Raw genomic sequence first — 15,840 nt, forward strand, 5'->3', positions numbered from 1 at the left:
GGGGGGGCCAGGACCCTTTGAGGGCGATGGATGGGCCGATGGAACGGAATCCAGGGAGTTGCAGTCCCCGGGGGCCTGGGGTCTTGGGGGCAGAGCAGCAGCTGTGTCACTGTTTGACACTTCATGTTATCTGCCCTAGGACATTACTGGCATCCTTTTGTCCAAATTCAGCTTGAATTTAAGCTTGCTCTTTAGGATTTCTCATGAAGTCATTGCTTTGGCTTAATTGGCTGAGTCGCTGCCCCTCAACAACAACCACACCCCCTCGCCCCCCTCTTCCTTGATTTGCCTCTAGATCTGTGTGTCCATATCCGTAGCCACTAGCCGCACGTGCCTGCTGAGCGCTTGAAATGTGGCCAGTGCCACGAAGGTGTGCCTTAAGTGCAAAGCCCACACTGGGTTTTGAAAACATAGCATGGGCAGAGAGATGTGAACTGCCTCACGAATAAGTGTTTACACGTTAAAATGAGAATAATTTGGATACATTGGGTGAAAGAATATTAAAATTAACCTCACCGGTTTCATTTTATTTATTTTTTACTTTATTTATTTTTATTTATTTTTTTAATTTTTTTATTTTTTTTCAACGTTTATTTTATTTTTGGGACAGAGAGAGACAGAGCATGAACGGGGGAGGGACAGAGAGAGAGGGAGACACAGAATCGGAAACAGGCTCCAGGCTCCGAGCCATCAGCCCAGAGCCCGATGCGGGGCTCGAACTCACGGACCGTGAGATCGTGACCTGGCTGAAGTCGGACGCTTAACCGACTGCGCCACCCAGGCGCCCCTATTTATTTTTTTTAAAGATTTTATTTTCAAGTAATCAACACCCGACATGGGACTAGAACTCACAACCCCAGGATCCAGAGTAGCATGCTCTGCTGAATGAGCCAGCCAGGTGCCCCCTCTTTTTACCTTTTGAAATATAGTTCCTAAAAAGTTTAAAATTACGTGGCTCCCATTTTATGTCAGTTGGGTAGCACTGTTCTAGACCTTCTTTGGCGTAGTTTCTCCCTGCTGGATGCCTTTCCACTCTCTGGCCACTTAGCCGTATCTTATCCATGTTTCAGGGGCAACAGTAGTCTCTCTTCTGCCTGTGACACTGTGTGTCTTATCTCTTATCACTTATTCTTAGCTCACACTGGGAATGTCCCAGGCCTCTGTTTTGTATTTTTATTTGAAATCTGCTTGCATCCATTTCTTATCTCCCTTGCTAGAATCTAAGGTTGGCATGCCTTTACTAGATTGTAATCTTCTTGAGAGCAGGACTGATAAAATACGTGTAGTTTTGTCTTAGCTTCTGGCAACATGCCTGGTACTGGGTTCTGTCCTTCAGAGAAGCTCAAAAGTTTTTGAATGTATAAATAATAAATTTGCATTCCCACTGGTCTTAACCAAATGCACTTTAAAACCCAAATCTGGGGGCTCCTGGGTGGCTCAGTTGGTTAAGTGTCAGACTTCGGCTCAGGTCATGATCTTGTGGCTCGTGAGTTTGAACTCCGCGTCGGGCTCTGTGCTGACAGCTCAGAGCCTGGAGCCTGCTTCAGATTCTGCGTCTCCCTCTCTCTCTGCTCCTCCCCTACTGTGCTCTGTCTCTCTCTCTCTCTCTCTCTCTCTCAAAAATAAATATTAAAAAAATTTTTTAAATCCAAATCTGTGATTTTATAATACTGCTTGTGTGTTTTATTTCTTAGACATCACTGAATCGTAGGGCAAGTAGGATATTTGAAATTGGACTGGCCTGGCCTTGAATCTAGAAAGATCATTTTTTGCTTTGTGACCTCAGGCCGGTTATTTGATTCTTCCAACCTTAGTGTTTGTAATTGAGATACTGACACTTCCTTGAGGATGAGCCTTAGTGCTGTGCTCAGTAAATGTTCACTCCTTGCCGCTTTCCCCCTTTTAGAACTGGGAAGGTTTGTTTGGAATGTTGAGACACTTACATGGAACTCTTTCTCCTCTCGCCTGCTGGAAAACTTACTGGTGGTGCCATGTATCTTGGCCCTTGGTGATGTTCTGACTGTGTCTTTGGTAGCTTTGTGGTGATTCTGAAGAGCAACAGTGTTTGCCGCTGCTCATTTTTAAATTTATTTAACTTATTTAATTTTGGAGAGAGAGCATGCATGTGAAGGGAAGGGACAGAGAGGGGGAGAGAATCTTTTTTTTTTTTTTTTTTAATATATGAAAGTTATTGTCACATTGGTTTCCATACAACACCGAGTGCTCGTCCCAAAAGATGCCCCTCTTCAGTGCCCATCACCCAACCTCCCCTCCCTCCCACCCACCTCCCATCAGCCCTCAGTTTGTTCTCATTTTTTAAGAGTCTCTTATGCTTTGGCTGGGAGAGAGAGAATCTTCTTTTTTTTTTTTTTTTTTTTTTTAACGTTTATTTATTTTTGAGACAGAGAGAGAGCGAGCATGAATGGGGGAGGGTCAGAGAGAGGGAGACACAGAATCTGAAACAGGCTCCAGGCTCTGAGCTGTTAGCACAGAGCCCGACGTGGGGCTCGAACTCACGGACCGCGAGATCATGACCCGAGCCGAAGTCAGCCGCTTAACCGACTGAGCCACCCAGGCGCCCCCCAGAGGACATTTTGAGAGAAAAATTAAGTTCTTACAAATGATTTATTGGGTGAATGGTAACATGAAATAAATGAAATTTAAAACTACCTACACGAAGTTAAATGAAGAAATGAATGAGGAAATGACTTTGTTCACGGGGGAGGGTTGAACACCGTGGGGGTGGGTTGCCGCGGAGATTCCAGTGGGACCCCAGGGCTACTGTTTCTCCCCAAATACGCTTTTTTGTGGTGCACGGGAAAGAACTCGGGACTGGTTGACCTGACTTCTTGCCCATGAGCCTCCTGGCCGGTTGTGGATCTTTGGGAAGTTACTGGATCTTTCTTAGCCTCTGCTTCCTCATTTGCAGGGCAAGGGGGGCCGATCAGGAGAGGCAGCAAGGTGGGGGAGCGTGGCCTGGGAGTCAGGTGGCTTCTCCACGCCGGCTTTCCGCGCCCGGCTGTGCAGCCCGACCTGTGTTCCCCTGTTCCTTTGATACTTCTCAGGGGTGGGAGTGAAAGGGGGTCCCCTGTTCCTGACAGAGGAGCTCCTAAAGCCTGTGGAAGTCAGCTGTGGACCAGTGGGGGATGGAGCGTTTGCTGATTTGAGGAATGAAAGGGTGACTCTCAGGGGAACTTCTGAAAATTAATTGGTTAATTTTTCAAAAGGAAGCTCCATGACCAGCGTGAGCCCAGCGCGGGGCTTGACTTCACACCTCTGAGGTCAAGACCTGAGCTGAGTTCAAGAGTCAGATGTTCAACCAACTGAGCCACCCGGGTGCCCCGAAAATATTTTTGTTTTAAAATCAGGTGTTTTGAGGTATAATTTGTGTGCCATAAGCATCATCTTTTTTTTTTTTAACTTAAAAAATTTAAATGGTGGTAAAATACACGTAACAAAATTTCCTATTTTAGTCATTATTGAGCGTAAAGTTTGGTGACGCTAATAAGCACATTCACATTGTTGTGCAACCATCACCACCATCCCTCTCCAGAACTCACTGTATTTTGTTTTTAAATTTAAAAGAAAAGTGTATTTTTGAGACGGAGAGAGAGCTTGAGTGGGGGAAGGGCAGAGAGAGAGGGAGACACAGAATCCACAGCAGGCCCCAGCCTCTGAGCTGTGAGCACAGAGCCTGACGCGGGGCTTGAACTCAAACTGTGAGATCATGACCTGAGCCGAAGTCGGATGCTTAACTGACCCACCCCGGCGCCCTTGAACACATTTCATTTCAAACTGAATCTCTGTGCCCATTAGACGATAACTCCCCATTTCTCTTCCCCTCCCAGCCCCTAGCGTCCACCTTTCTACTTTCTATCTCCGAGTCTCATGGTTCTAGACATCTCATATAAGTGGAGTCATACAGTTTTTGTCCTTTTGTGACTTGTTCCTTTCACGTAGCATAATGTCCTCAAGATTCCTCTGTGCTGTACGTAGCATGGGGCAGAATTTTCTTCCTTTTTAGGGCTGGATAACATTCTAGTGTATGGACCTACCAGATCTTGTTTATCCATTCATCCATACATGGGCACCTGGATTTCTCTACCTTTTGGCTCTTGTGATAACGCTGCTCTGAGCATGAGTGTGTGTACATCTTCGAGATACTGTTTTAGTTCTCTTGGGTGTATACTCAGAAGGGAAATTGCTGCATCATACGGTAGTTCTATTTTTAATTTTTTGAGGAATTGCCATATTGTTTTCCACAATGACTGTACCATTTTACTCTTATACCGGCAGTGCACAAGCGTTCCAATTTCTCTACAGACTCACCAACACTTGATTTTTTCTGTTTTTTTTTAAATAGTAGCTATCCTAATAGGTGTGAGGTGGCTGTGTAACCACACTATTTTTTTCTAATATTTAGTGTTTTTTTTACTGTTTATTTTTGAGAGAGAGTTCGTGCATGAGGCAGAGAGCGAGGGAGAGAGAGAATCCCAAGTAGGCTCACCGCTATCCGAGCAAAAAGCCTGACAAGGGGCTCAAACCCACGAGCCATGAGATCATGACCTGAGCCGAAATCAAGAGTCAGATGCTCAACTGACTGAGCCACCCCGACTCCCTGAACCAGACGTGAGATAAATACAAACTCATGGGATCTAAGAAGTATTCTTTGATATCACCCATTCAATTAACCTCATATAAATAATGAAACAGTTCCTGCTAGGTTAAGTGACTTGACCATGTATCTTGTTGTATAACTTGTCTGGGTCAAAGACAGGACTGCAATTCAAGTATCTCCGCTCTCATTGTTGCATGAATGATGCAATCTGGTCACTCATTTATTCCCTCGCTCAAAACACAACACACACCGGTACTGCGTGAGGTATAGGAGTTGATAAAGGTGGGTTCAGATAAAGACCTGTTCCCCCCCCCCCAACCCTCCCCACCACCCCATCTCTGGCTGCTGCTTCCCCCAAAGCTGCTCAGTGCCGTCTAGCTGTCAGTTGAGTGACCAGCTAGCAGAGCCTACAGAATCATGCTGGAGAACTCCTGCTTTTACTTCCCTCCCCTATTGTATTACCAGTTTAGAGGAGCTTAGGAAAACGACCTCACTGGTCTTCATGTAGCTCTCAAAACTTGCAGCTTTTCCACCAAATCATTTGAGAAGCTGAGACGAAGGGGAAAGGTATGGGTACGGTGAGCTCTCGAGCTGCAGTTGTAGAAGGCTTGCCGCATGGAAAGGTGATGAAAGCGCGTCCGGCTTGCTGTGTGGACCGTGTGCCTATCTGGTTCTTGAAGAGCTGCTTTATGTCATCGCTGATGTATTACACCGACAATGTGATACATTCTTAAACAACCAGGTTCTTAGCAAGTGGTTCTTAAACAACCGGGACGCCTGAGCTGTGTTCGCACAGCTCCCGGGTCGGGGTGGGGGGAACGTGGCTCAGGGCGTTGCGGGAGCCGTCCAGCGTCTGTCCTTGTCAAATCCCTTGAGTTATGAGAAGTTAAATCTCGCTGAAGTTAGAGTATGGTTACCGCTTAAATACAGGCTCCTGTTGCAGAATGTTAGAGCTGATGATGGTTTTTAGTAAAGCCTTATTACCGGGCTTACTGGTGTCGTGTTCCGGGTTTGGTTTGGGCCGGGATGTGTATGAAGTGGATTCGTTTTCGTGTCCGTCTTAGGTTTCCTCGTTTCTGGCTTCCGTGTTGAAGAAGCGGTTTTTCAAACTAGGACATTGGGAGAGAAGGAGGAACCCGGTTCTGTTCTTTTTTTTTTTTTTTTTCTTTTTTCAGTTTCCTGGCCAATGATTTGACTTCATCTTGAAATCTGCAATCCTTTCCTCTTTGTTCCAGGTGTCTAAATTTGACTTGGACTTACTTCCAGCCACTTCAGGAAGTCGAATTTGGAGGAAAATCTGAGCCGGGTCGGGGGAAAGGGGGGGGGGGGGCATCTCAGCTATCAGTGCTTCCTGGATCTGGCACCTGACACTTTAAGCCACATCTCAGCCTGAAGTGAAATCCGAGGTGCCAAACTGCCAAGATGCAGATTGTTGGGGGGGGGGGGGTGCTTGGTGTGAGGGGGCCTTTATGATTTGAAGCAAATGAGTTCTTCAGGAAATTTACATGTTATTAGCCCAGAGACAGCTTTCCCTGTCGTGTTGAGCTGCTTCTGCGTGTTCTGTGCACGGTCTCCAGTGCAGGCTAGGGCCGTAGCACATCTGCGCGTTCTCTGCTGCTCTCGCAGCCATGAGGTGTGGGGTGACGTCCCCTCCTGAACCTGGCTGCTCACGCGAAATGGTCTTAGGTGGCCGAGCAGAGATGAAGAGATACCGGAAATTGCCTGTAGCAGAAGTTACCCATCATCCCTTGGAGGCTTCTCTGCTGGGGAAGGTTCTTATTTCTGTGTATACTCAGCAGTAATGAGATGTAACAGAGCCCCTGGCGCACACTGAGTGGGTTTGTGGTTTTGTTCATCATGTTTCAAAGTCCTGATCATACGAGCAGCCTCGCTTACCTGCTCCCTGAACCACTCACTGAGCTGCGGATTGTTGGTTTGTACGTGGTGTCTCTCTGGCCCTTGCTTTTCCTCCTCTGAGAAACAAAGACGTGAAAGAAAGTATTCTGCAACCTGCTTCGTCATCAGTGGCACCATCACCTCGTTGACCTTGTAGGAGTCCGCTGATGCCAGGGGCTCTGCCGGGCACCTCATCAACATGTTCTTTAACTCTGAGCGCTCCAGAACGGATCCCCTCCCAATCTGCAGAGAAGGATGTGGGCTCGGAGAAATGAGGAGCTAAGCCCTAAGAGCTGGGTTTTGACCTGGTCTGATTTGGGTCTTGACTTGGTCTGATTCCAAAGCCCTCGATCGCTGGGTTGCCCCATGCTGTTACCTACAGCTTCGTGGTTCTGGAAGAGAACTTCCCGCCGCCTCAGAAGGAGGTTAAGTAATCGAGGAACAAAAGTGGATTCTACATTTGCTTTCTGAGAATTCTGAGAATTAATTTTATTTTTTATTTCTTAAAATTTACATCCAAATTAGTTAGCATATAGTGCAACAATGATTTCAGGAGTAGATTCCTTAGTGCCCCTTTCCCATTTAGCCCATCCCCCTTCCCACAACCCCTCCTGTAACCCTCAGCTTGTTCTCCATATTTATGAGTCTCTTCTGTTTTGTCCCCCTCCCTGTTTGTATATTATTGTTTCCCTTCCCGTATGTTCATTTGTTTTGTCTCTTAAAAGTCCTCATATGAGTGAAGTCACATGATCTTTGTCTTTCTCTGAGTGACTGACTTCACTTAGCGTAATACCCTCCAGTTCCATCCACGTAGTTGCAAATGGCAAGATTTCATTCTTTTTGATTGCCGAGTAATACTCCAGTGTATATATATACCACTTCTTTATCCATTCATCCATCGGTGGACATTTGGGCTGTTTCCATACTTTGGCTATTGTCGATAGTGTTGCTATAAACGTGGGGGTGCATGTGTCCCTTCGAAACAGCACACCTGTATCCCATGGATAAATGCCTCATAGGGCAATTGCTGGGCTGTAGGATAGTTCTATTTTTAGTTTTTCGAGGAACCTCCATACTGTTTTCCAGAGTGGCTGCACCAGCTTGCATTCCCATGCTTTCTGAAAATTCTAAGCCATCTAGAATAACTGCTTTTCTAACTGTTAAGGTTTAAGCACCAATATTTGAACCAGAGATTAGAAGAGCTAACAGAAATGAAACATGACGTAATTTTAAAAATCTTACAGAATTTGCAGACCACAAATTTCCTGGAAGAAGTTGTGCATTTTTTTCTGAGCGTGTCATAAAAACTGGGCTTAGGAATTGTCTTCTGGTGGCAGTTGGGCAAGTTATCTTTGATTATTTTCATAGTTTTGCTTTATAGGAAAAGAAGGTCCTCTTCCTAAACTGTTCTATTTAGGTCTTCAAGGGTGGATCCTGTGCGTTTGCTATTACAGTCGACTGAAACCTATATATAGGGACCCTCAAATGTGGTGCGAATCCACGTCTTTAAAAAAAGAAAGCAATTACTGTGTTTGAAAGCCAGGCTATAAAAAGTAAGTGAACTCGCAGGAGAGCCAAGATGGGATTTCATTTTACCAAGCAAATGGCCCTGACTTTCTTTTTGCTTTTGTGTCCTGCAGGGGCAGAGTGGAGACTGCCCATGTTTCAGAAATAGGATGGTAGTCATTCATATGTGTCAGCACTTGTCATACGTGGATTAAGAGACCTATCTGGAAGGAGGAAGTGTGCAGACACTCCTCCTGCACTTTGTTAAATGTCATTTTAGTTATCTAGTATCCCACAGAACCTGTTTTTTTTTTTTTTAAGGAGTTTATTTAATGTGTACTCCTACCCATCATAATATATATTTTTTAGTGTTTGTTTATTTTGAGAGAGAGAGCACAAGTGGGGGTGGAGGGGGAAGAGAGAGAGAGGGAGACCCAGAATCCAAAGCAGGCTCCAGGCTCCGAGCTGTCAGCACAGAGCCGACGCGGGGCGGGAACTCACGAACTGCAAGATCATGACCTGAGCCGAAGTCAGGTGCTTAACCAACTGAGCCACCCAGGCTCCCCCATAATATTTTATTTATTTTTGAGAGAGAGAGAGAATGAATGAATGAATCAATCAGTCAATCCCAAGCAGGCTCCACGCCAGTAGCCTGGAGCCCAGTGCAGGGCTCGAACCCATGAACCGTGAGATCATGACCTGAGCCGAAACCCAAGAGTGAAACGCCCAACTGACTGAGCCACCCAGGTGCCCCTAAAAAATGTATTTTCAATCCACATACACGAACGCTGTGAGCGCCTTCCCTCCCCTCCCCTCCTCTCACTGCTCCCCCCATTGCCAAAGAACAGAAGGGGAGGAAAAGGAACCTTCTGAAAAGTACTTAGATCTTTTGGTATTGAGTGGCTGGATGCAAGCCTCTTCTGGCGATTGAGACCTCAGAACCTTGAACGTTAATTGGTCTCTATACATTTCTTCGTAGTCCTGTCTCAGAAATGCAGTAGGCTTCTTTAACCATTCTGCCTTCTCAGAGGTGCCGTGTAACCCTGCTGGAGGCCTGATGATGACAGGTTGGTTTCTCTGTGGAAACACAAAACAGCTTCCATCCAGACATTTTGCTTTGTCTTCTGAAAGTGCTGCATGGCTTTGGTTAGATACTGGATAAAAAAGGACTTCTAATGAGAGGAATATTTAAGACCTGGGAAAGTTGTCACATCATGAAATGCTAACCAGTATTCCCCTTAGGGACAGATTCAGAATTGCACATGATAACAATCTTTGTTTACTCCTCAGCAAATACAAATGATCTTGGCATCATTTCTGACGTGCTTTCCCCAAGTTCTTCCCAAGGTTCCCATTAAGAATCATCCTTTTGCAATGGGAATTCAGAGTTCCTCACTCCCCGCCCCCACCCCCAGCCCCCGTCACCGTGGGGGTAGCATGTTTTCATGGTAAGCAATTACTTTTCTTTGCAAAACTCACTGTGGTCACTCGTCGCGTTCTGAAGGGAATAGACCATTGCAGAACACTCAGTGGGGATTGGAAATGTTTTTGTAACAAAGAGGCTGCATGCTAGAGGTGGACGTAGTCAAGCAGGGCCTGGCAGACTCAGAGGGGCTGACTCATCCGTGACTCACATGACAGCCTGTGTGGCCCTGGTGCCAGCCTCTGTAAGTAGAGAGGCGGTGTCTCGGCTCTCCCATGAGAACTTCAAAGTTGAAATAATCTGACTCTGATTTTGGCTTCGTCCAAATGTGGGCTCACCCTTTGTTAGGGATGTGGTGAGAAGCTATAGAAGCTCACATACACTCCTTGGCTTTGGCAGCCTGTGTGATTTAGGAGAGACTGGAGCCCCTGGTCTCGCACACTGTGAAACCGTACGACAGAGCAGTGGGCTGGGAAGAGAGAAACTTGATGAAACACCAGTTGTTACCGTGCTGATCTTTCCTCTACTTACTGGGAATGCCACGTTTATCATATTCTAAATTTCCGTGTAACTTGTATCTCTTTCTGGACTCTGATGGTTTGCTACTAAACAGAAATATTCAAAATTACCATAACTTTACAGGATATTTTGCATTGGAAGGGGCAGATACTCCCCTGTTGATGTATATGTATATTTTTCTCAGAATACTTCCTCTTGGCTACTCTACAAAGTTATTCTTCTAGATCCACTTTATTTATTTATTTTATTTATTTATTTATTTATTTATTTATTTATTTAATATTTGTTTATTTTTGACAGAGAGACAGAGCATGAGTGGGGGAGGGGCAGAGAGAGAGGGAGACACAGAATCTGAAACAGGCTCCAGGCTCTGAGCTGTCAGCACAGAGCCCGACGCGGGGCTCGAACTCACAGACTGCGAGATCATGACCTGAGCTGAAGTCAGACGCTCAACTGACTGAGCCACCCAGGTGCCCCTAGATCCACTTTAGAAGCAGCCTATCACATTGTTCTAAAAATCAATTTGGGATTGCAGTGAATGTGTGCTAATTTAAGGAGAACTGACCTGTTGATTTGAATTTTCCTATCAAGGAACATAGAATATTTCAGTGTTTTTTTTTTTTTTTTTAGGTCTTTTTATGCCTTTCAGTAAAAGTTTTATAGTTTTTAAATATAAATATACATTGTTACTCTCTTCCTAGGTTTTTTTTTTTTTTTTTTTAGTAATTTTTGCAGGTGATAAAGGATTTTTCACTCAGTTTTTAAGTGGTTATCACTAATGTGTAGAAGCCTACTCACTTTGTATATTCATTATATGGTCCCCTTACTGAACTTGCTTAATAATTCCAGCAGATTTTCAGTTGACTGTCTTTGATTTTCTAAGTTGATATTCTGTCCATTAAAGGAGGAACAATATTCATTCCTCATTTCTTGTTTTTGTTTGTTTGTTTTTTATTTTTGACAGAGACAGAACAGGGGAGGGGCAGAGAGTGAGGGAGACAGGAATTGAAGCAGGCTCTGTGCTGACGACTGACTCAGCCACCCAAGCGGCCCCCTCATTTCTTGATTATTGCATTAGGATTCCTGAAATGGTAAGCTTTCCAGCTTTTTCTGTGTACTCAGAAACTTTGTGAAATAGGGATTTGCTGTTCTTTGTAAGTTTCGTAGTTTGTCACCCATAGAAACAGGTAGGCTTGAAATTGTTTCCATATTACTTTCTGATAACTTTCCTTTTATTTTCTTTTTATTATTTTTTAAACTTTTTTTAATGTTTATTTATTTTGAGAGAGAGAGAGAGAGACAGACAGGTTGTAAGTGGGGGAGGGACAGAGAGAGGGAGACCCAGAATCCGAAGCAGGCTCCAGGCTCCTAGCTGTCAGCACAGAGCCCGGTGCGGGGCTTGGACTCACAAACTGCGAGATCATGACCTGAGCCGAAGTTGGATGCTTAACTGACGGAGCCACCCAGGCACCCCCTTTTTATTTTATTTTAGAGAATGTGAGCGAGGAGGAGAGGGGGAGGGGGGGAGGGGGGGAAGGAGGGCGGGAGAGAGAGAGAGCGATCGAGAACCTTAAGCAGTCTTCCCGCCCCTTGTGGAGCCTGACACAGGGCTTGATCCCATGACCTTGGGATCATGACCTGAGCAGAAACCAAGAGTTGGATGTTCAACAGACTGAGCCACCCAGGCGCCCCACTTTATGATAACTTTCTGAAAGCGTGACAGGCTGGCAGCTGGAGGGATGATCAAACATGGGAGGTGAGGTAGGGAGATTGGCTGGAATCCCCAAGGAAAGAGGATGAGCCCCTGGTACAAGACCACCCTTGAATATCCTTGTTTCTTGTAAAAAGGAAAACACTTCATTCCTCAGATATCTCACAGCCAAGTTGTGATGAATCTTAGGGCCTTTTTCCTGGAAAACAAGGGAAGTGTCTTAGGGTGTCAGCGTTAAAATCGAACTTCCTTCTTGTGGTAAACTTGGTTTTGGAAGTCTTGTGATGGCCGCTTGCATTTTGTTACTGTGACCTGGAGGGATTAAGGTTGAGAAGCAGCACCAGCTGAGGATCTGACCACGGCTGGCTGCGAGAAGGAGTTAGCTGCCGATCTCTGCTTTTATTCCGCTTCCAGATCGCAAGCCTCCTGGTCCTGTCCCCCCCACTGCTGAGGGGCTGTCTGCTCAGGCGTTTGGTCCCACTGCGGGGGAGTGCTCACCACCCCTTGTGTGCTTGTGGAAGACTGTCTTTGCTAATTTCCCTCACTTCTGCGCAGTAAATCTTGGAAGAAAGCTATTTTCCTATAAGGGGGGACATTAGATTTCGGATTCTGTTGTTCGCCATTAATAACTTTTGGTAAGTGCCCTGCCCTGAGCTTATGGCTCGACAAGGAAGCATCTGTGGTTCCAGATAATGAGATTAAACCTCTCATTTTAGGGAGCTGACTGTGTTTAGATTAAGATCTTTACTCTCTCTTGCTAGAACACCTGAGGAATAACAGGTAAGAAAGTTTCTCGCATGGTAATGACGCCTTAATAGCCATAAAATTTTAAATTTGAGAATGCGTTCATGGTTTTGGTAAAATGAGCTCCCATGAGGGTCTTTGTCCTCCCTGACCATTATTATGTTTTTTGTTACATGTGGATGAGAATTTTCATGAAATGCCACCCACTTGGTATTCACAGGCTACCTTCTAACATATTTAACTCTTTGACCAGTGTGCCGAAAATCCTGTCATTTTGTTTTTGTAAGGCTAAATATACATATGCATCTGTATGTGTTAGGTATCAGAGTTAGTCTAGTCAAATCCAAGTGAGCCTTTGTAAGTGATTGAGTCACTATTGCTGATATTTTTTTAAGTAGGCTCTATGCCCAATGTGGGGCTTGAACTCATGACCCCAGGATCAAGCGTTGCATGGTTTACCGACTGAGCCAGCCAGGCGCCCCTGTTGCTGATACCATAAATAATTTTTTCCTATTTTATAGTTTGTCCCCAGCTTTTTTTTTTTTAATTTTTTTAAATCTTTATTTATTTTTGAGAGAGAGCACAAGCAGGGGAGGAACAAGAGAGAGGGAGACGCAGAGTCCGAAGCAGGCTCCAGCCTCCCAGCTGTCAGCACAGAGCCCAATGGCGGGCCTCGAACTCACGAACCGCGAGATCATGAGCTGAAGTCAGACACTTAACTGACTGAGCCACCCAGGTGCCCCAGTTTTGTTTTGTTTTTTTTTTTTTCATAAAGATTATTTTAAGTAATCTCTGCAGCCAATGTGGAGCTTGAATTTATAATCCTGAGATCACTGACTGAGCCAGCCAGGCAGCCCTCCAGGTTTTTTTGTTTTTTTTTTCCTCTTTTTTTAGTTTTCTCAGATTATAAGAAAAGGCGGTTCATCTGGGTATTGTGACTTTCATGTAAAACTGAACAGACTGCCAATCCTGTATTCAAATAAAAGGAACTAAATGTATCAGATTTCTGGGTCATTGACTTAATGATTAAAACATAATATTACTGGGGCTCCTGGGTGGCTCAGTCGGTTAAACGTCCGACTCCTGGTTTTGGCTCAGATGACGTCTCACGGTTTCGTGGGTCCAAGCCCTGCATTGGGCTGTGCTGATAGCACAGAGCCTGCTTGGGATTCTCTCTCTCCCTCTCTCTCTCTCTCTGTCCCTCCCCCACTTGCACTGTCTGTCTCAAAAATAAACTTAAAAAAATTAAAAAAAAAAACCCTCCATAGCATTACTCATTTCAATGATCTTACTTTTCTCACTTACGGGTAGAATCGAGAATAAAGAAAACTCCTAGGACTGAATATCATGTTGTATCTTGAATTTGAGGGATCTATGAAAAGTTGCTTAAATTCATATTTGGAAGGTGTCTAGAGTGAACCCAGGGGCAATTAATTGAGGTAAAAAATTCACTGTTCCCATAAATACCAGAGGAGATAGACGAGCCTCTCAAAATACCAAATATACTTCATAGCATATAGAAAAGAAAATGCTTAATTTTGCACATTTGTTGGAAAGTTGGCACCAGTGCGAGAAGGGAAATTGTTTAGGTTGAAGAGGATAAGCCATTTTGCCAGAATGGTTTCTTTACTGTTTCTGTGTGTTTTCTTCTTGTACACGCACATGTCTTCAGCCTGTGTGAACCTGTCGTTCTGTGAACAACAATTACAGCTTAGAAAGATGAATGGTGACCCTTTCCCTACCACTCACTCACCATGCGGTGCATGGAGTGGACCACTCAGCGGGTTTACATTTGAAAAATACAGATGCTGCTAGGAATCTGTGTCCTGTGTGGTATTAATCATTAAATCCCTGTCCACACAGAGACAAAATTAAATAGAGAATTGAGGCATCTCCAAAATAATTCAGGGAGAATTCTCTGAGGGCAATTAGGGTTTGTTTTCTTCATCCTGTACTTTTGTACTCTGTGCCTCTTGAGGATGCAGGCGACTTTTTTTTTTTTTTTTGTACAGTGTACTTTATTGATGGTACATGACAAGGTAGGGCTCCCCAAACCCCTCTCCTTCTTCAAGGGGTTTGGGATGGGAACTGTGTGAAGATTGGGAGATTCTCAGTGTGTTGGGGGAAGGGGGACAAGACTCCTCAGTAGCTGAGGGCCTCTCTCTCCCTCTTGCCGTCGCTGGGGCTAGTGGTCCAGGGGGCTCTTAGAGGCAGTGTGGACCATAAGGAAATTACATCAGGAAATGAACTTGATAAAGTGGTCATTGAGGGCAATGCCAGCCCCAGCATTGAAGGTGGAAGAGTGGGTGTCACCGTTAAAGTTGCAGGAGACAACGTGGTCCTCAGTGTAGCCCAGGATGTCCTTAAGGGGGCCCTCCTATGCCTGCTTCACCACCTTCTTAATGCCATCATATTTCGCACCTTTGTCTAGGCAGTAGGTCAGATCCATGTCTGACCTTTTGGGGGTGGGGACATGGAAGGCCATGCCAGTAAGCTTCCCATTCGGCTTGGGGGTGACCTTGCCTATAGCCTTGTCACTGCCAGTAGGAGCAGGGATGATGTTCTGGGCAGCTCCTCGGCCATCATGTCACAGCTTCCCAGAGGGGCCGTCCATGGTCTTCTGGGTGGTAGTTGATGGTGTGGACTGTGGCTGTGAGTCCATCCACGATGCCAAGGTTGTCATAGGTGACCTTGGCCAGAGGGGCCAAGCAATTGGTGGTACGGGAGGGATTACCAACAATGTTGAGGAAGTTACCATAGTTCTCATGGTTCACACCCATCACAAACATTGGGCATTAGCAGAAGGGGCAGAGATGATGATCCGCTTGACCCTACTCTTCAAGTGAGCCCTAGCCTTCTCCCTGGTGGCAAAGACCTCCATGGACTCCACAACACAGCACTGGCATCACCCCTTTTGATGTTGGTGGGATCTTGTTCCTGGGAGATGAAGATGGGCTTTCCATTGATGACAAGTTTCCCCATTCTCAGCCTTGACTATACCATTGAATTTTCTGTGGATGGAATCATATTGGAACATGTAGACCCTATAACAGAGGTCAGTGAAGGGGTCTCTGACAGTTACAGTATCTACTTTGCCAGAGTTAAAAGCAGCCCTGGTGACCAGATGCCAAATATGGCCAAATCCATTTACTCCGACCTTCACCATCATGTCTTGGGGACATGGATGGCACTGCCCCAGAAGATGCAGCTGTCTGTCAAATGGGGAGGAGTAGAGACCCAGGAGACTTGTTTTTTGTTTTTTGTTTTTTTTTTTAACATTTTTGCTGTATATAGACTAAAATAATTTTGGTCTAATATTTTCTGTCTATATACAGACAACAGCTATGTGTTAACTTATTATAGTTTGAGATTCCAGGACCATAGCTCATTTGCGTTTTCTATCTTTGTTGGCCATGATGGTGC

At 45.1% G+C, this 15,840-nt stretch overlaps 1 protein-coding gene and 1 pseudogene across 12 annotated transcripts in view; one reads left to right on the plus strand and one right to left on the minus strand.

The window, feature by feature from the left end:
* Positions 1 to 15,840, plus strand: part of TIAM2 (TIAM Rac1 associated GEF 2) — a 323,817-nt gene that overhangs the window by 122,989 nt on the left and 184,988 nt on the right. The window contains exon 1 of one of the 12 annotated variants that reach the window (XM_060616968.3): positions 10,926 to 11,053. The exons of the other annotated variants lie outside the window; for them this stretch is intronic. The gene's annotated coding sequence lies outside the window, so the exon portion shown is untranslated. Of the gene's footprint in view, positions 1 to 10,925; positions 11,054 to 15,840 lie in introns of those variants that run through there. 12 annotated transcript variants of the gene reach the window in all.
* Positions 14,290 to 15,583, minus strand: LOC132667780 (glyceraldehyde-3-phosphate dehydrogenase pseudogene; annotated as a pseudogene).

The sequence above is a fragment of the Panthera onca genome, chromosome B2 (genome assembly GCF_046562875.1).
Source record: "Panthera onca isolate mPanOnc1 chromosome B2, mPanOnc1 haplotype 2, whole genome shotgun sequence".
In the NCBI taxonomy this organism is placed as follows: Eukaryota; Metazoa; Chordata; class Mammalia; order Carnivora; family Felidae; genus Panthera; species Panthera onca.